The sequence below is a fragment of the Coenobita brevimanus genome, chromosome 35, assembly GCF_032717465.1.
Source record: "Coenobita brevimanus isolate Jiangsu-jjx chromosome 35, ASM3271746v2, whole genome shotgun sequence".
NCBI classification, from domain to species: Eukaryota; Metazoa; Arthropoda; class Malacostraca; order Decapoda; family Coenobitidae; genus Coenobita; species Coenobita brevimanus.
In genome coordinates, this window is record NC_136988.1 from 21,004,075 (window position 1) to 21,024,559 (window position 20,485).

Sequence of the window (20,485 nt, forward strand, 5' to 3'; positions counted from 1 at the left end):
AAGGTCAGGAACAAAGTCGGAGTGGGGGTCAGGACACCATCTATTTTCTTCTGCAGATGCTCAACTTTGATAACACCAGATGACTGCAGTTCCTCCAACAACCATGCCTCTGAATATCTGAGTAGGTCTCGGGAAAATATGACTCCCTTACAACTATTAAAAGTAGCATGTGAAACACAGCAAATGTTAGAACCTGTGACAGACTTTAAAGCCATTAGACGGGCGCTCTCTTCTGGGGAGGACACCTCAACCAGAATGCTTCCATCTCCCTGCGTTGAGATTTTAGGTTCCCTCCCACATGTAGAAACTATGGCTCGGTGCAGATAAAAAATATCAATATCTAGCAATGACTTCCCCTCAGAGGATTTCAGTACCAGATATTTACTATATATCACAGGCACAGACTCTTTTATGCCCTGCCCCAGAGTCCCACCAACCCGACGCGACCACCTCCCAGTCCCATATGATCGCTGGGGCAGTGGAGGATAATCACCATGGGCCTGGAAAGGCTCCAGAGTGGCAATAAGTAAGGTGGAGTCCGAAGGATGGCCAGGGACAGATGTTGTGTCATCAACAAGAGTTTTGTTTTTAATAACCTCCATAAACAACCCACAAGAACTTCATTCCCCCACCCCCCCCACCCACCATGGAGCCCAACAGGGGGAGGCCATATGTCAGGGACAGAACAACTGACGACCCCAGGGATAGCAGAGGAGTATACGCAGGTAACCACTGGGGAACCCGGACAAGGGTGACTCCAGGACGATAGGAGCCACCAGGCACCCCAGTGCCTACTTGACCCTAGCCAACGCATGACCAGCTGAATGACCTGGTCGGGCCCAACCAGGCCACCCGTCTAGCCAGAATAAGGGACCAAAGAGGTGTATTCCTAGCTGCAGGGTGCACCATACATTATCACTCAACCCCCAGGACTCCCGTCTCCCAGCAATACGGGACGCCACGCACGGCAAACACGTGGGGAGGCAACAGTCCTGCCCTAGATGGCAAATGGGCAGGGACTAACATCACCAGCAGGCCTCCTTCACCAGTGATGTAGGGGGTGCTTGGTCCACGAGGCCGACAAATACTTCGTACCGAACCCTATAAAGGTAGGCATGCCTCCAAAGTAGGTGGCACTACCAGCCACGCTTCAAGCCCCGCCACCACGTCAAGGTGACCCCCCTCAGCAGGGTAGACCAGCAAGAGTTTACAGAATGCATATAACCACACTGTTGGACCAGCAGAAAGAGATTTGTCTTTTGTAATCTCCTTCCCAGTTATCACTTTATGCAGTTCCAGTTTTAATTGTAAGAAATCATCATGTTGCTTATTCAATGGAAACTATAGGTCATCTCCTTCAACCTTTGGTACAAACTATGTACTCACCCCACACAGTACTGTAGCTGTAATTCTAACCATTATTGTGTTTACCCCACAATTAGTTGCAGTGACCCAATTCTTTTATAACTCCACAGTGCAGTGCAACTCTGTAGTTGCTAACCATTATTGTTTACCCCAAAGCATTTGTAGATTTCAGAACCTTTGTTCTCCTTCCAATAACCTTCATTCTGAAGCTGGATTTTTCTGTCCCATTATTGGTACTGTAATTTCCTTATACACCTCCTCTCTTCCTTAGGATACAAACTTACCTGTCACTCCAAGCAATGTACTGCAGCTATGTTTTTCCCTGGAAGTAGTGTGTTTACCCCCAAATAATTTTTTCCCCAGAACCTCACCTCTCACTTTCATAAGTAGTTTATTAAGCCATATATTTCTCCTGTTACTGGTCTAGTTTGTCTTTGTTTCTGAGGATGGAGGAAGCAACATTTCAATTAAATGTTTAAAAAAAAAAAAAAAAAAAATCATTTTACTAAGTCTTATCACCTCCAACTTTGCTCTCAAAACATGCTAAGGTTGAAAGAATTTTTTTTTTTTTTGGCTATTACCGTTTCTCTTTATTAGGAGATTGGTGTTGATATATGCCACATGACCCATGCATTGAAACTATCAGCCACCCGACTGATGGCATTGGCCTGAATCATTAACGTTTCCAAAAGTTCATTAATGTAAGATGGAGGAATCTGCCTTCTCCTCCTCCTCGGACGGTATACCTGCACATCCTCATCATCATTAGGGGGCTGTGAGGATACTGGTGTGGATGACACAGACCCCATGGCTGAAGTTCCTGGTGAAGGAATCGGTGTACATGTTACAGGTGTGTCTGAAGGAGAAAAGTTAAATGATAACAGACAGTACTTAAGATCATTCATAGCAAGGGCTGTATATATTGTATCCAATGCAAAACTGTGGAAGAGTTTTGTTCTTTGGGAGACACGTTATGTTCTGGAGGTGGGGCTGGAGCTAGCCCTGTGGCTAGGATGAGAAGTGACTGGAAGAAATTCAGGGAGGTGTTGCCTCACCTGACATTATTTTTTTTACAACTGGTAGTCTTCCTCTCAAATACCAGAGCTAACAAAGGGAGTTTCCCAAAATTCGATTGTAACGATTTCTGGACTGCCAGGACACTTTAGGATTTTCTTCTGGCAACCACACAATGTTTCTGTCAGCTGGGGACAACCTGCAAGTGATATCACATGCCAATATTATCAACAGATCGGCCTTCCACAGCCTTACAGTAGTCACAACAAAAACCTGAAAAAATCTGACCCTGATTGAGTGCATTATCATTTTGTAGCATAATGAATGCCTTTACATAAAAGATGATCCAAACCACAGGTTCCTAATCTAACCAGATCTGATGCAGTTGTACCTTGCATACACAGGGTTTGCCACATGCATTCACAAATTTTGCCACATACCACTGATCACTGACTGGCACAGCATAGGTGGCTTTATGGCTGGATCGTTTCCGAAGATCTCATCTAATAAGATGAAGTACTTCCACGTGTCACTACCTTTTCCCTTTCCATTCATCTTATCTTTTTCTTTTCTTTGGTATCTGCAAGAACAACATATGTAATAATATTAAGAACACTAAAAATGTTCCAGTACCTTCCTTGGCAGGTCTTGTTCACTATCTAAAGGCTTTTCACTACCTTCTTACCCAATCCTCACCTGACAAACCATCAAAGGACACTATTTGACTGATGTCCAGAGATATGACCACAACTCATACAAATCCCATTGTTTAAAACCAATAAATACCAATGCAGAATCCTCCATAATCCATTCTATGTATATCATGCTGTATAACTGAAATTCACCTTTTTTTCAAGGACCTCCACTTCCTGACACAGTCCTCTACTCTACAGTGGTATCCCTGTGCCTACAGAATCTGTGCAATTTCTCTCCATACCTCCTTTTTTGTTCTTGTGGGGCAGTGAAACCCCCTTTCATTAGCTCTGTATGTTTCAGTCAAAAGAAGCTCAGCCTCATGTGGCCACACAATGCCTGTAGAGGAAAGGACAATGAGGGATGGAAATTACCAGAAATATGACAACGGCCAAGAAGACTATATGATGCTCTTTCAGGAAAGGACATGTACAAGATATTTGATAAGACTTTAGAACACAAACCTTCGTCAAATTTGATCATTTCCTTTGCCAAGAGAAACATTATTTTTTTTTTTTTAAATCCTGAAACATACCATTGTTGAACAGATGCTCCATCTTGCTCTGCCATAGGCACTGAAAGTGGGAGAGGAGAGTCAGCCATACAATGAACTATAACAAATATCAGTATTTCACAGCATCTACTACATATCAGAGGAATTGTGGCTTTCAAGGTTTGGTGGTCAGGTTGTAGTGCCATAATTTTAAGTATTAGTGTAAGTTAGTATAAACTAGTATTGTGGGTGTAATCTTAAGCTTAAGTATTGTAAGTATAGCTCATGATTTAACCGTTAAGTTCTATATTTATGTTTAGTCTTAGTTGATATTGTTACGGAACAGAGAAAGATAATGTACAGTCCAAGTGAGAATACTAAAAATCAATACTGTCCCGTAAAGTTCCAGGTTCAAAACAAAAGAGTTAGGTAAAATTACAAGTTAAAGTTTAATGTTCAAACTAACAACAAAACATTCAGGACTCATAAGGATAATGTAATGGCAAAAAACAGGTTAAATATATGGTTAACTGCAATAGCCTCTATTAACACGAAATTAGCATGAGTAAATTTATCTAAGTCAGCCCTGATAAAATGAAAATACCAGATAATACTCAGTGAATGCAAGATATATTATTACAGATACAAAATATTATTAATAAGGGCTGACACCCAAAACACATGAATCACAAAAACCTTACTAGGCCTAAGAATTAAACCTTATGCTACACAGTACAAGAAAAAATGCAATAACACTTATACTCAAATTACACAGCTGGAGACTTCCTGAGCACTCACAATAATAACAACTGTACAGGGAAGGACAGAGATGTGAACAAAATGAGGAGTAGATCTAAGTGGCAATAATGCAGAGAATGAGCTCATTATATAGGGGCCGGCAGAGCTTGATACAACTTGTAAGAAGGACGTGCAAATGAAGCCATGGGGACAAAGAGTTGACAATCCTGCTCTGAACAACAGAAAGAACGACTTACTTTACTATAAGGGAGGACAGGGGGAGTGAGGTAGAACACGCTTGTGATCAAACATGCAGCATACTGTACGTTAGAATTACACAAAGGATGATGAAATCATAGGCTATGTAACACCTCCCCACAAAGAAAAAAGAAATTTACAAAGGAAATTTCTTATTACTCTAAAACAATCTGTCTAAAGTCTAGATAAGCAATCTGCAATAACATTTTCTTTCCCCTTGACATGTTGTATGTCTAATGAATACTCCTGAAGAAGTAGACTCCATCTTGTCAATCTCTGATTTTTATCTTTAAACTTACTAAGGAATTTCAGTGGGTTATGATCGGTATAAATGACTATGGGGTCAAAACCAGAACACAAATAAAATGAAAAATGCTGTAAACCCAAAATCAAGGCCAAAAGCTCTTTCTCAATAGTTGAGTAGTTCTTTTGAGGTGGAGTGAACTTCTTACTGTAATAAGATACAGGGTGTTCAATACCCTGATCATCCTCTTGCAGCAAAACAGCCCCAGCTCCTGTGTCACTTCCATCAACAGCCAGGCTTAGCAAAATTTGGAGTAGCGAGCACTGGGTGACTTAATAGAATAGCTTTAAGTTTGTTGAAAGAGGATTCACAGTTATCGGTCCAGACAAATTTAACTCCCTTTTTCAGTAGGTCTGTAAGTGGTGATACAAGAATTGAAAAGTTAAGAACAAATCTCCTGTAATAACCTACCATTCCCAAAAATCTTTGTAGCTCTATCCTACTTTTAGGTCTGGGAAGATCACTTATAACCTGAACCTTAGCTCCTGGTGGTGCAACATGTCCATCACCAATTACGTACCCAAGGTACTGAACTTTAGCTTGACCAAACTCACACTTTGATAAATTAGCTACAAGATTAGCCTGAACCAAACGCTCAAGAAATTTACTGACATGGCATAGGTGATCTTTCCAGTTGTCACTGAAGATTAATACATCATCAATATAAACAACACACCCTGCCAAACCCTCTGTTACAACATTCATGAGCTTCTGAAATGTGGCTGGTGCATTCTTCATACCATATGGCATTACAGAACATGCAAAAGTCTTTCCTAGTGTTACAAAACATGAGATCTCCCTAGCACGTTCAGTCATAGGTACTTGCCAGTATCCCTTTAACAAATCAAACTTACTTATGTACCTAGCCTTTCCGATCTTGTCTATGCAATCTTCCACGCGAGGGAGAGGGTAAGTGTCTGTTTTGGTTATCTGATTAACACGTCTGTAGTCAATGCAAAGCCGCTGTGACCCACCTGGCTTAGGGACTAGAATGACAGGAGAACTCCACTCGCTCTGACAGGGCTCAATCATCTTGTGGTCCAACAGGTAGCCAAGCTCCTTCTGGATGAGAGGAACTTTCACTGGGTTCACACAGTAAGGAGGCAGTTTAATTGGCTTTGCGTCTCCAACATCGACATCATGCATCAACACAGTGGTTCTTCCTGGAGTGGCACGGAACACTTGCGGGTACTCCTGCAGTAATGCCGAAAACTCCTGCCTTTCCTCGGGAGGTAGATGAGAAAGCTTAGTCTGGAGATCATTCATGATATCAGGATTCTTCCCCAAACTATCACTCAGGCTCATGCTGCATGGGAGAGCTTCACTTGCAGACTCGGGTGGAACAGCTACAGTGCAGACTGGATTATTTTCATCCCGCCTGTGATATAACTTTAGCATGTTGATGTGAGAAATTTGCTTGTTCTTTCTACGATCTGGTGTGGCGATGACATCGTTGACATCACTGAGTTTGTTCTCCACGAAATAAGGACCACTAAACTTGGCTTGAAGAGGTTGCCCATGCACTGGTAGCAGAATCAAAACCTGATCTCCTGGCTGAAAGTGCCGTAACCTGGACTTCTTATCATACCAAGTCTTCATCTTCTCCTGAGCAGCTCCTAAATTCTCTCTCGACAGCTGTAAAGCAGTGGACAGCCGTTCTTTGAACTTCATCACATACTCCAGCAGGTTGACGTCATCTTCCTCCGACAGCCAGCATTCCTTGAGTAACTTAAGGGGTCCTCTTACTTCATGGCCAAACAGTAGTTCAAAAGGTGAGAAGCCCAGCGATTCATTTGGAGATTCTCTTGTGGCAAATACAACGAATGGAAGACCTTTATCCCAGTCTTTCTGATGTTCCAAGCAGTATTTCTTGAGCATCGATTTGAGTGTTTGATGATATCTCTCCAACTCTCCTTGGGACTGGGGATGGTAAGCTGAAGACGTGATCTGGGTGATGCCCAACTCTTTCAGAGACTGCTTGAAAACATTTGACATGAAATTACTTCCCCGGTCTGACTGTACCTCCTTGGGCAGACCAAACTTTGTGAAGAACCCTAGCATTTCCTTAACCACGTTCTTTGCTGAGATATTTCTAAGTGGAATGGCTTCAGGATAACGAGTAGCCATATCAATCATGGTCAACACATAAGAAAATCCTGAAGAAGTCTTAGGAAGAGGGCCCACAATATCCACCAACACACGGGTGAATGGCGCCTCAAAAAGAGGAATGGGAACTAGAGGTGCAACCTTTTCGGTCTGATTACACTTCCCCACAACTTGACAGGTGTGACAAGACTTACAATACCAGGAAACATCCCTGAAGGTACCTGGCCAGTAGAAGTGTTTCAAAATGCGTGCCACAGTCTTCCTCACTCCAAGGTGTCCTGCCAAACTGGAATCATGAGCCACTCTGATATCCTGCCTACAAACACGAGGGATGACAACTTGATGTACAACCTCCCATTCACAGTCGGCTGATGCTGTTGGGGGTCTCCACTTCCTCATAAGTACTCCTGACTTTATATAATAACAAGCAGAAGCACCAGCTGACTCTTCCTCACTGCAAGCAGAGTTAGCTAGACCTTTCAACCCAGGGTCAGCAACCTGCAACTCAACCAACTCTTGAGACAAATTATCAACACTACACGGTACTGCCTCATCTCGTGAGTGGTCCAAATTAGCAAGAAAAGGATAACACTATCATCATTATCCTCTAAGTCACCAGTAACTTTAGACTTAGCCCTAGTGACAGCACATGCAGGGAACACATCAGGGACATCACACTCCTGGGCCGCAGCCACTGGCTCACTAGACAACTGAGGAGCTGGACACACTTGACTTCCACCAATATCATTTCCAAGTAAGAAAGTTATACCTGACATTGGGAGTGTCTCAACCAACCCAACCATACCGGAACCATTAACAAAACCAGACTCTAAATTCACTCTGCACAGAGGGACAGAGAAGTAATTATTCCCTACACCTTGTAAGATTACAGTTTCATCAAAGGAATTAATATTAGAGCCTAGAACACTGGTCAGCATAAGGGATTGGCAAGCACCTGTATCACGATATATTTTAACTGATTTCCTGTCATTACTGTCCAGAGGACTGACAAAACCATCAGACAGGAAATTAGCACATGAACTCTTGAGAGTGTCACCCACGTTACTGGCCAAAAGAGGAGCTTCATCATGAGGATTTAATTCACCCCTCAAAGCAGGTTCAATTAACTCAGTTAAAGAATTCTGGGAACTCTCAAGGGTGGACACTAGACCAATTGACTGAATATTTAAAGACTCCTTTTTGTTCACATCACGCTGTCTCCTGAAACATTTCTTCGTAGTATGACCAAGCTTACTACAATAAGTACATTTACTTTTCTGAAATCTAGAGGTGAAGCTGGTATTTACTTCCTGAGAAACATCATTTTTATTCTCTTTCCTGTTACCTGTACTCTGAGTAGAGGCAACGTACTTACTCTCAGCTTTCCCTTTTTCTTTAGAATATCTCTTGTGAGTGAGAACATATTCATCAATACTCAACATGGAATTGCTTATCCTGCTTATAAGTTGTCCTAAATTTTACTCTATAGGCTTCAGGAACAAGCTCATAGGCCTTAAGAATCAAGCTCTTAACTACATCATAATTATCAGATTAATCCTGAGGCAAAGATGCATAAGTTACTTGAGCTTTACCGGTGAGAACAGTTTGAAGGAGTACTGGCCAATACTTTTTGGGCCAAGTAAAACCTGTAGCTACCCTCTCAAACAACTGAAAATACTTTGTTAAATCAGATTCATTAAAAGGAGGGACAAGTTTAACATTTTTAGCCACATCAAAATCATCAGAGCTAGATGATCCAGTTCCACCTTGTTTCATGCGATACTCATGGTCTGCCTGAATCCTAGCAATTTCAACTTGTGCCTCAGCCTCCTTAGCTTTTGCCTGAAATTCTGCCTCCTTAGCCTGTGCTTGAAATTCAGCTTCCTTCACACGAGCCTCCTGCAGGGCTAGCTGTAACTTAGCTAATTCAATCTGCGTTTGCTCATTTGGAGGAGTTACATTAAACAAGCTTTCATTAATCATGTCAACAATTTGATCTTTAGAATGATGAGAGCGAACAACAATTCCCAATTGATGGGCAACAAGCTTAAGTTCATTCTTTGTTCTGTTTTCTACATCACACACTGTTTGCACATTTGACAAAAAATCTTTGGCTTCATCAAGTGTAGTAATAGTAGACATCATGAATAAGTAACAGTCACAAAATATCAAGCAATATCCTTATGAATATCCTGATAAGAGGTCGCCAAATTTATGTTACGGAACAGAGAAAGATAATGTACACTTTAATTGAGAATACTAAAAATCACTACTGTCCCGTAAAGTTCCAGGTTCAAAACAAAAGAGTTAGGTAAAATTAAAAGTTAAAGTTTAATGCTCAAACTAACAACAAAACATTCAGGACTCATAAGGATAATGTAATGGCAAAAACAGGTTAAATATATGGTTAACTGCAATAGCCTCTATTAACACGAAATTAGCAAGAGTAAATTTATCTAAGCCCTGATAAAATGAAAATACTAGATAATACTCAGTGAATGCAAGATATATTATTACAGATACAAAATATTATTAATAAAGGCTGACACCCAAAACACACGAATCACAAAAACCTTACTAGGCCTAAGAATTAACACCTTACGCTACACAGTACAAGAAAAAATGCAATAACACTTATACTCAAATTACACAGCTGCTAGATGGTTGGAGACTTCCTGAGCACTCACAATAATAACAACTGTACAGGGGAGGACAGAGATTTGAGCAAAATGAGTAGATCTAAGTGGCAATAATGCAGAGACTGAGCTCATTATATAGAGGCCGGCAGGGCTTGATACAGCTTGTAAGAAGGACGCGCAAATGAAGCCATGGGGACAAAGAGTTGACAATCCTGCTCTGAACAACAGAAAGAACGACTTACTCTACTATAAGGGAGGAGGGGGGGAGTGAGGTAGAACGCGCTCGTAATCAAACATGCAGCATACTGTACGTTAGAATTACACAAAGGATGATGAAATCATAGGCTATGTAACACCTCCCCACAAAGAAAAAGAAATTTACAAAGGAAATTTCTTATTACTCTAAACAATCTGTCTAAAGTCTAGATAAGCAACCTGCAATAACATTTTCTTTCCCCTTGACATATTGTATGTCTAATGAATACGCTTGAAGAAGTAGACTCCATCTTGTCAATCTCTGATTTTTATCTTTAAACTTACTAAGGAATTTCAGTGGGTTATGATCGGTATAAATGACTATGGGGTCAAAACCAGAACACAAATAAAATGAAAAATGCTGTAAACCCAAAATCAAGGCCAAAAGCTCTTTCTCAATAGTTGAGTAGTTCTTTTCAGGTGGAGTGAACTTCTTACTGTAGTAAGATACAGGGTGTTCAATACCCTGATCATCCTCTTGCAGCAAAACATCCCCAGCTCTTGAATCACTTGCATCAACAGCCATCTTAAAAGGCTTAGCAAAATATGGAGTAGCGAGCACTGGCTGACTTAATAGGATAGCTTTAAGTTTGTTGAAAGAGGATTTACAGTTATCGGTCCAGACAAATTTAACTCCCTTTTTCAGTAGGTCTGTAAGTGGTGATACAAGAATTGAAAAGTTAAGAACAAATCTCCTGTAAATACCTACCATTCCCAAAAATCTTTGTAGCTCTTTCCTACTTTTAGGTCTGGGAAGATCACTTATAACCTGAACCTCAGCTCCTGGTGGTGCAACATGTCCATCACCAATTACATTCCCAAGGTTATGAACTTTATCTTGAACAAACTCACACTTTTTTAAATTATCTACAAGATTAGCCTGAACCAAACGCTCAAGAAATTTACTGACATGGCATAGGTGATTTTTCCAGTTGTCACTGAAGATTAATACATCATCAATATAAACAACACACCCTGCCAAACCCTCTGTTACAACATTCATGAGCTTCTGAAATGTGGCTGGTGCATTCTTCATACCATATGGCATTACAGAACATGCAAAAGTCTTTCCTAGTGTTACAAAACATGAGATCTCCGTAGCACGTTCAGTCATAGGTACTTGCCAGTATCCCTTTAACAAATCAAACTTACTTATGTACCTAGCCTTTCCGATCTTGTCTATGCAATCTTCCACGCGAGGGAGAGGGTAAGTGTCTGTTTTGGTTATCTGATTAACACGTCTGTAGTCGATGCAAAGCCACTGTGACCCACCTGGCTTAGGGACTAGAGTGACAGGAGAACTCCACTCGCTCTGACAGGGCTCAATCATCTTGTGGTCCAACAGGTAGCCAAGCTCCTTCTGGATGAGAGGAACTTTCACTGGGTTCACACGGTAAGGAGGCAGTTTAATTGGCTTTGCGTCTCCAACATCGACATCATGCATCAACATAGTGGTTTTTCCTGGAGTGGCACGGAACACTTGCGAGTACTCCTGCAGTAATTCCGAAAACTCCTGCCTTTCCTCGGGAGGTAGATGAGAAAGCTTAGTCTGGAGATCATGATATCAGGATTCTTCCCCAAACTATCACTCAGGCTCATGCTGCATGGGAGAACTTCACTTGCAGACTCAGGTGGAACAGCTACAGTGCAGACTGGATTATATTTGTCCCACCTGTGATATAATTTTAGCATGTTGATGGTGTGGCGATGACATAGTTGACATCACTGAGTTTGTTCTCCACGAAATAAGGACCACTAAACTTGGCTTGAAGAGGTTGCCCATGCACTGATAGCAGAATCAAAACCTGATCTCCTGGCTGAAAGTGCCGTAACCTGGACTTCTTATCATACCAAGTCTTCATCTTCTCCTGAGCAGCTCCTAAATTCTCTCTCGCCAGCTGTAAAGCAGTGGACAGCCGTTCTTTGAACTTCATCACATACTCCAGCAGGTTGACGTCATCTTCCTCCGACAGCCAGCATTCCTTGAGTAGCTTAAGGGGTCCTCTTATTTCATGGCCAAACAGTAGTTCAAAAGGTGAGAAGCCCAGTGATTCATTTGGAGATTCTCTTGCGGCAAATACAACAAATGGAAGACCTTTATCCCAGTCTTTCTGATGTTCCAAACAGTATTTCTTGAGCATCGATTTGAGTGTTTGATGATATCTCTCCAACGCTCCTTGGGTCTGGGGATGGTAAGCTGAAGACGTGATCTGGGTGATGCCCAACTCTTTCAGAGACTGCTTGAAAACATTTGACATGAAATTACTTCCCTGGTCTGACTGTACCTCCTTGGGCAGACCAAACTTTGTGAAGAACCCTAGCATTTCCTTAACCACGTTCTTTGCTGAGATATTTCTAAGTGGAATGGCTTCAGGATAACGAGTAGCCATATCAATCAGGGTCAACACATAAGAAAATCCTGAAGAAGTCTTAGGAAGAGGGCCCACAATATCCACCAACACACGGCTGAATGGCGCCTCAAAAAGAGGAATGGGAACTAGAGGTGCAACCTTTTCGGTCTGATTACACTTCCCCACAACTTGACAGGTGTGACAAGACTTACAATACCAGGAAACATCCCTGAAGGTACCTGGCCAGTAGAAGTGTTTCAAAATGCGTGCCACAGTCTTCCTCACTCCAAGGTGTCCTGCCAAACTGGAATCATGAGCCACTCTGATATCCTGCCTACAAACACGAGGGATGACAACTTGATGTACAACCTCCCATTCACAGTCGGCTGATGCTGTTGGGGGTCACCACTTCCTCATAAGTACTCCTGACTTTATATAATAACAAGCAGAAGCACCAGCTGACTCTTCCTCACTGCAAGCAGAGTTAGCTAGACCTTTCAACTCAGGGTCAGCAACCTGCAACTCAACCAACTCTTGAGACAAATTATGAACACTACGCGGTACTGCCTCATCTGGTGAGTGATCCAAATTAGCAAGAAAAGGATAACACTATCATCATTATCCTCTAAGTCACCAGTAACTTTAGACTTAGCCCTAGTGACAGCACATGCAGGGAGCACATCAGGGACATCACACTCCTGGGCCGCAGCCACTGGCTCACTAGACAACTGAGGAGCTGGACACACTTGACTTCCACCAATATCATTTCCAAGTAAGAAAGTTATACCTGACATTGGGAGTGTCTCAACCAACCCAACCATAACTGAACCATTAACAAAAGCAGACTCTAAATTCACTCTGCACAGAGGGACAGAGAAGTAATTATTCCCTACACCTTGTAAGATTACAGTTTCATCAAAGGAATTAATATTAGAGCCTAGAACACTGGTCAGCATAAGGGATTGGCAAGCACCTGTATCACGATATATTTTAACTGATTTTCTGTCATTACTGTCCAGAGGACTGACAAAACCATCAGACAGGAAATTAGCACATGAACTCTTGAGAGTGTCACCCACGTTACTGCCCAAAAGAGGAGCTTCATCATGAGGATTTAATTCACCCCTCAAAGCAGGTTCAGTTAACTCAGTTAAAGAATTCTGGGAACTCTCAAGGGTGGACACTAGACCAATTGACTGAATATTTAAAGACTCCTTTTTGTTCACATCACGCTGTCTCCTGAAACATTTCTCCGTAGTATGACCAAGCTTACTACAATAAGTACATTTACTTTTCTGAAATCTAGAGGTGAAGCTGGTATTTACTTCCTGAGAAACATCATCTTTATTCTCTTTCCTGTTACCTGTACCCTGAGTAGAGGCAACGTACTTACTCTCAGCTTTCCCTTTTTCTTTAGAATATCTCTTGTGAGTCAGAACATATTCATCAGCTAAAACTGCAGCATCAGACAAATTATCTATTCTTTTCTCATCAAGATATAGGCTTACATCTTTATTAACACACCTTTTGAAGTCCTCCAGCAAAATCATCTGCTTAAATTTACCGAAATCAGAATCCACATTCTTAGAATTTAATCACTGCTCTAACAGATCTTCTTTGATTTTTGCATACTCAGCATGGGATTGCTTATCTTGCTTATAAGTTGTCCTAAATTTTACTCTATAGGCTTCAGGAACAAGCTCATAGGCCTTAAGAATCAAGCTCTTAACTACATCATAATTATCAGATTGATCTTGAGGCAAAGATGCATAAGTTACTTGAGCTTTACCGGTGAGAACAGTTTGAAGGAGTACTGCCCAATAATTTTTGGGGTCAATTAAAACCTGTAGCTACCCTCTCAAACAACTGAAAATACTTTGTTAAATCAGATTCATTAAAAGGAGGGACAAGTTTAACATTTTTAGCCACATCAAAATCATCAGAGCTAGATGATCCAGTTCCACCTTGTTTCATGCGATACTCATGGTCTGCCTGAATCCTAGCAAGTTCAACTTGTGCCTGAAACTCAGCCTCCTTAGCACGAGCCTGAAACTCAGTCTCCTTAGCATTTGCCTGAAATTCAGCCTCCTTAGCACGGTCCTCCTGCAGGGCTAGCTGTAACTTAGCTAATTCAATCTGCGTTTGCTCATTTGGAGGAGTTACATTAAACAAGCTTTCATTAATCATGTCAACAATTTGATCTTTAGAATGATGAGAGCGAACAGCAATTCCCAATTGTTGAGCAACAAGCTTAAGTTCATTCTTTGTTCTGTTTTCTACATCACACACTGTTTGCACATTTGACAAAAAAATCTTTGGCTTCATCAAGTGTAGTAATAGTAGACATCATGAATAAATCACAGTCACAAAATATCAAGCAATATCCTTATGATAATATTCTGAATATCCTGATAAGAGGTCGCCAAATTTATGTTACGGAACAGAGAAAACTGTCCCGCAAAGTTCCAGGTTCAAAACAAAAGAGTTAGGTAAAATTACAAGTTAAAGTTTAATGCTCAAACTAACAACAAAACATTCAGGACTCATAAGGATAATGTAATGGCAAAAAACAGGTTAAATATATGGTTAACTGCAATAGCCTCTATTAACACGAAATTAGCAAGAGTAAATTTATCTAAGTCAGCCCTGATAAAATGAAAATACCAGATAATACTCAGTGAATGCAAGATATATTATTACAGATACAAGATATTAATAAGGGCTGACACCCAAAACACATGAGTCACAAAAACCTTACTAGGCCTAAGAATTAAACCTTATGCTACACAGTACAAGAAAAAATGCAATAACACTTATACTCAAATTACACAGCTGCTAGATGGTTGGAGACTTCCTGAGCACTTACAATAATAACAACTGTACAGGGAAGGACAGAGATGTGAGCAAAATGAGGAGTAGATCTAAGTGGCAATAATGCAGAGACTGAGCTCATTATATAGGGGCCGGCAGAACTTGATACAACTTGTAAGAAGGACGCGCAAATGAAGCCATGGGGACAAAGAGTTGACAATCCTGCTCTGAACAACAGAAAGAACGACTTACTTTACTATAAGGGAGGACGGGGGGAATTAGGTAGAACACGCTCGTGATCAAACATGCAGCATACTGTACGTTAGAATTACACAAAGGATGATGAAATCATAGGCTTGGTAACAATATTCATGTGAACATGATTGTGATATTGATAGTACTAAGTCGAATTTTGATGTGAATATGACTAGTGTTTATACATAATGAACCAGCCGATTCCAACAAAGATGTATAACAACAGAAATTTTAGCAAAGATTAAAAATCGCGAATGTCATCCTTCATATTCTTATCTAGAGATTTACCTGCCGAAGTTAATAGATTTCCCCTTTTGAACTATGCAGTGGTGATTGAGAGTTTATTGAAGTGAGAATATCGAAGATTGTCGTTTGTGAAGCGCGAAATTCATGTTATTGAGTTGGGGTCAAAGTGGGGTTGGTGGAGGATTAGTGCCCCTTCCTGTAAAACAATTAACTCTAAGCCATTGGCCACCCCGTCTGGGATACATGGTGTCTGGCAATGAATGAATGAATGAATGAGTTGGGGTTGCAGTCATGTAGGCATGTAACCGACACGTGTAATAAAACAATTCGAGTTCTTAATTTGGATTCATTATGATTAAAGTTCCTATACGCTTATTACAAAAATTTCAACATCATAAGTCACTTTTCTACATATGTTGAGTGCAAACGTATCTTTCATATTCTTTGGAGATCGAGTATAAACAGAAATATTACAAAGTAGTCAGTTAAAATTTTAGCCGATTCCCGTATATTGTCTTGATGCTTATAAAAGGCGAGAAGCAGCGCCAAACAATTCATATCATAGCTTCTTTTCATTGTTGCAGGTTAGAGCCTGAGCTCTCACCCCCCCCCCCTCCCTTTTCTCTCCGTCGTGTATTAAGTCATCATATACATTCGTGAGTTAAATTAGTGATATTTTACCCTGATCCTGCTTGTGCTGAATAACGAGATCATCGCTTCTTTTCATCACTGCAGACAAGAGTTATGGGGGGCTGTGACTCGCATCCCAAGGATTCGAGCATTCTAGCTGCGGCCTAACTGCTAACACACTAAATCACCCCCCCCCCCCTTTTAGTTCATGGAATCGAAGTGAATATCGGCTGGTCCATTTGTCCATTTGATTATGGTCCATGTGACTTCTGGTCCTTTTGATTATTGTGTCTGGTTTATATAAGATTCCTCAGTTACCATGTATTTAGTCATAGAAAATATTCTTTGATGATAATCTTTTGGTTCCCTCCCAACGAGACCGCCAGCGACCACGGGACTATACCCATGCGTATCAGTATTTTTGGTATATAAATCTAACTAGTGTGTAAAGATTCATATTTCTGGAGTTATACTGTAAATCTTCATTATTGAATATTAACTTAGTTCGTGAAGATTCATATTTCTGAAAAGTGTAAGTAATCTTTGAATATTCTGTTTGAGAAGATTCATATTTCTGTTGATATAGATCCTCATTATATCTTGTTTAGTATCATTCCCAGTTTGAAGAGTAATCTGTAACTCAGTTCTTAATACATTTTGCTATCCTGCAAGCAGTGGTACAGACGAGGTTGAGTGTCCCACGAGGTGTGCTAATATCTAACAACTCATGCCCTTTCTAATAAGATCACGCTAGCTCAGTTCTCGTAAAGCCATATATTTTCAAATAAGATCATACTACCCTATATCTCAATAATCTCTAAAATTCTCGGTGTTACACTGAAGGTATCTTAATTCTGATCATTACACTGGTGACAAATCTTCAGCATCATATTGGGAGTCTATCTATCTATCTATTGCCAGACGCCTCAATCCCGTTTGGGGTGGCCACAAACAAATCGCCTCCAAGTCGCCCTGTCCCCCACCATGTCACTGCCCTGCTCCCAACTCACATCCCCCTCTCTCATATACCTCTCCACCCCATCCCTCCATCTCATGCTCGGCCTCCCCCTCCCTCTTCCCCCCTCCACCTCACTCACATACACTCTCTTCGTCAGTCTTTCACCCTCCATCCTCTCCACATGGCCAAACCACCTCAGTGTGTTCCTCATAACGCTCCCTATCACATCCACATCAACACCACAACGTTCCTTTATATCCTCATTCGTCAGACTATCTCTCCATGTGACTCCACAGGCTCCTCTTAAATAACTCATTTCCACTGCTCTCACTCTTGACTTGTGTCCTTCCAACAACGTCCAAGCTTCACTTCCGTACGTTAGAGTTGGTATCACAATACTGTCATGTAGTAACTTTTTCACTTCCATGCTCACTTCCCTGTTTCTTATCACTGCTTTCAAAGAACCAGCAACCTTTCTTCCCTGCTGTACCCTTTCAAGCACTTCATCCTCCAAACCTCCATCCTTACTCATCACACTACCCAAGTAATTAAACGTACTCACATTTTCCAATTCCTCACCATCCAACCTCGCTGTACATTCACTGACTCCACCTCTCTCAAAGACCATCACTTTACTCTTCCCTACATTCACCTTCAGATTCCGTTTCTTACACACTCTCCCAAACTCATCCACCAAGCCTTGCAGCTCCCCTTCGTCTTCACTCAACAACACAGTATCATCTGCAAACAACAGTACAGGGAGTTTCCAAACAGTATCCTCTCTCACCAGGGCCACTCCAACATCAACTACCCTACCTTGTACCTCTTTTATTACCCCATCCATGTACAGATTGAACAACCATGGAGACATGACACATCCCTGTTTCAACCCAACTTTCAAAGAGAAAAATTCACTTAGTTCACCATCCACACGCACTGCAGCCTTCGCACCATCGTACATACTCTTCACAGCATTCAACAACTTCCCATCTACTCCAAATATTCTTAACACTTTCCACAATCCTTGTCTATCCACCCTGTCATATGCTTTCTCCAAATCCATGAAGGCCGCATACAACTTCTTTCCCTTCTCTAGAAACTTTTCCACCAAAGATCTAAGAATGAATATCTGATCTACACAACCTCTTCCCTTCCTAAAGCCTCCCTGTTCTTCTCCAACTAATTTCTCTGTTCTTTCTCTAACTTTGTCAATAAGTATCCTACCATACACTTTTCCTATTATACTAAGAAGACAAATGCCCCTATGATTACCACACACTTCTTTTTCCCCTTTTCCTTTGTACAAGGGAATAATTATACCTGACTTTCAATCCTCCGGGACTCTACCTTCCTCCCAGGCCAATCTACACATCGTCCACATTCATTCTACTACAATCTCTCCCCCATGCTTCAGCATTTCACCACACACTCCATCAATTCCTGGGGCTTTTCCAGATTTAACTTTCTTCATTGCTTCCACAACTTCTATCCTACTGATTTCTTCCTGTCTTCTCACCTCCCTCCTTCTCCCAGCCATTCCCCAGCCACTTATACTCGCATTACTTCCATCCTCTACGTTCAACAATTCCTTAAAGTGTTCTCTCCATCTGCTCACTTTTTCTCCCTTCTCCACTAGTAATCTATCATTTTTATCTTTCACTCCCCTGATAACTTCACTTCCACCCTGTCTTACTCTTTTCACCTCTTTCCAGAACATTTTCTTACAGTCCCTCCACTTTACACTCAAATTCCTTCCAAATTCCTCATCCACTCTCTTCTTACTCTCTCTTACTAATCTTTTCACCTCTCTCTTTCTCAACTTCTTCCACGGCCCTATTTCTCATCCATTCATTGTATGCTTTCTTCTTTTGTGCCACAGCCTGTTTCACCTCTTCAGTTCACCATGCTGTTCCTTGCACCCCCCTCCGTCTTCTCTTCCTTCCACACACCACATGCTGCACATATTTCTTCTGTAAATATGCTACACACACCTTCCACGTCTCCCATCTGCTCTAATTCATATTTGCCCAATCGTTCCTCCACTTCTCTCTTATACTCTGCCTTTTTCTCATCCTCTTGTAACCTTTCCACTCTCCTTGCAACTACTCCTTCCTCTCGTCTTTCCCTTCTTCTATTTCTCCATTCTAATTGGACCTTGATTCTGGCCACCACCAAGTAGTGGTCAGAAAGTCCACTCCCCCAACCTCTATAAACTCTTGCATCCATTACACATCTTCGCATCCTTTCATCCACACACACATAATCAATCATTGCCTTCCTTTCATTCAGTTCACCACCCACCCTTGTCATCACTCGACATGGATACCTGTGGATCATTTAATGCCTGAAGAGGGTATTGGCTACCACCAACCCCCTCCCAGCACAAATGTCCACTAACGCACTCCCATTCTCATCTATCTCAGCAGGCACACCCCACTCACCAACTATTCCATCCACCTTCGCATTCCCAACTTTACCATTCATATCACCAATCAAAAACACTCTCTCATTCCTTCCAAACTTTTCCATGCACACTTCTACATTTGTCCAGAACTCTTCTCTCACTCTTCTAGCATGATCTTGCGTTGGCGCATACACACACACAATCGCCCACATTTGTATTCCAACTTTCAACTTTACGCACACAATCCTTGACCCGACTGATCCATACTGTCTTATGCTCTTCTTCCATCTTTTACTCACAACTATACATACTCCTTCCTTCGCCCTCTCATTCTTGCCTACTCCTGCACATATACCCCATCCATACTCCCATTCTCTCACACTTTCTCCCCTCCATTTTGTTTCAGTTATTCCACATACATCCACTTTCGCACCCTCAAGCACCTGGACAATCTCTCTCTCTTTTACCTCATCATTCGCTCCTCTTACATTCCAAGTACCCATTACCAAGTCCTTTGTCCGGTCCTGGGTCGTCATCGTTTGGTCAGTCCTTGCCCGAGGCTTATTGTTTGTATTAAGGTCAACTTTGTTAGTTTTTGTTTTTAGTCGACCAAACACTGACAACCAAACCCAATCTAACCTTTAAAGAAATAGGTTGGTATAAATATCAACCAGGCATATAAATTGCACAACCAAATTATATATTTTTTCTTGATCACCCGACCAAAACAACACAGGAAAAAATAAAATCTGTAGAGCGAGGTACAGGATATCCGAATAATTACCAAGTATACCAACATGATGTATAAATTACATGTACCACAGGCAGAAGTGTGAAATTGTCACGTTTTATCATATCAGGGGAAAATTATCTAGTTCATGCCTACGTTAAGAACTGTGGTGTATCGTTTGTCATTTTTCAAAAGAAGCAACCAAATGCAGTACTATAATGTTTTTCTAGGGGCT

The 20,485-nt window shown here is 41.3% G+C and overlaps 1 pseudogene; it reads right to left on the reverse strand.

The window, feature by feature from the left end:
• LOC145396175 (uncharacterized) overlaps positions 1-20,485 on the reverse strand; it is an 81,283-nt pseudogene that overhangs the window by 11,560 nt on the left and 49,238 nt on the right.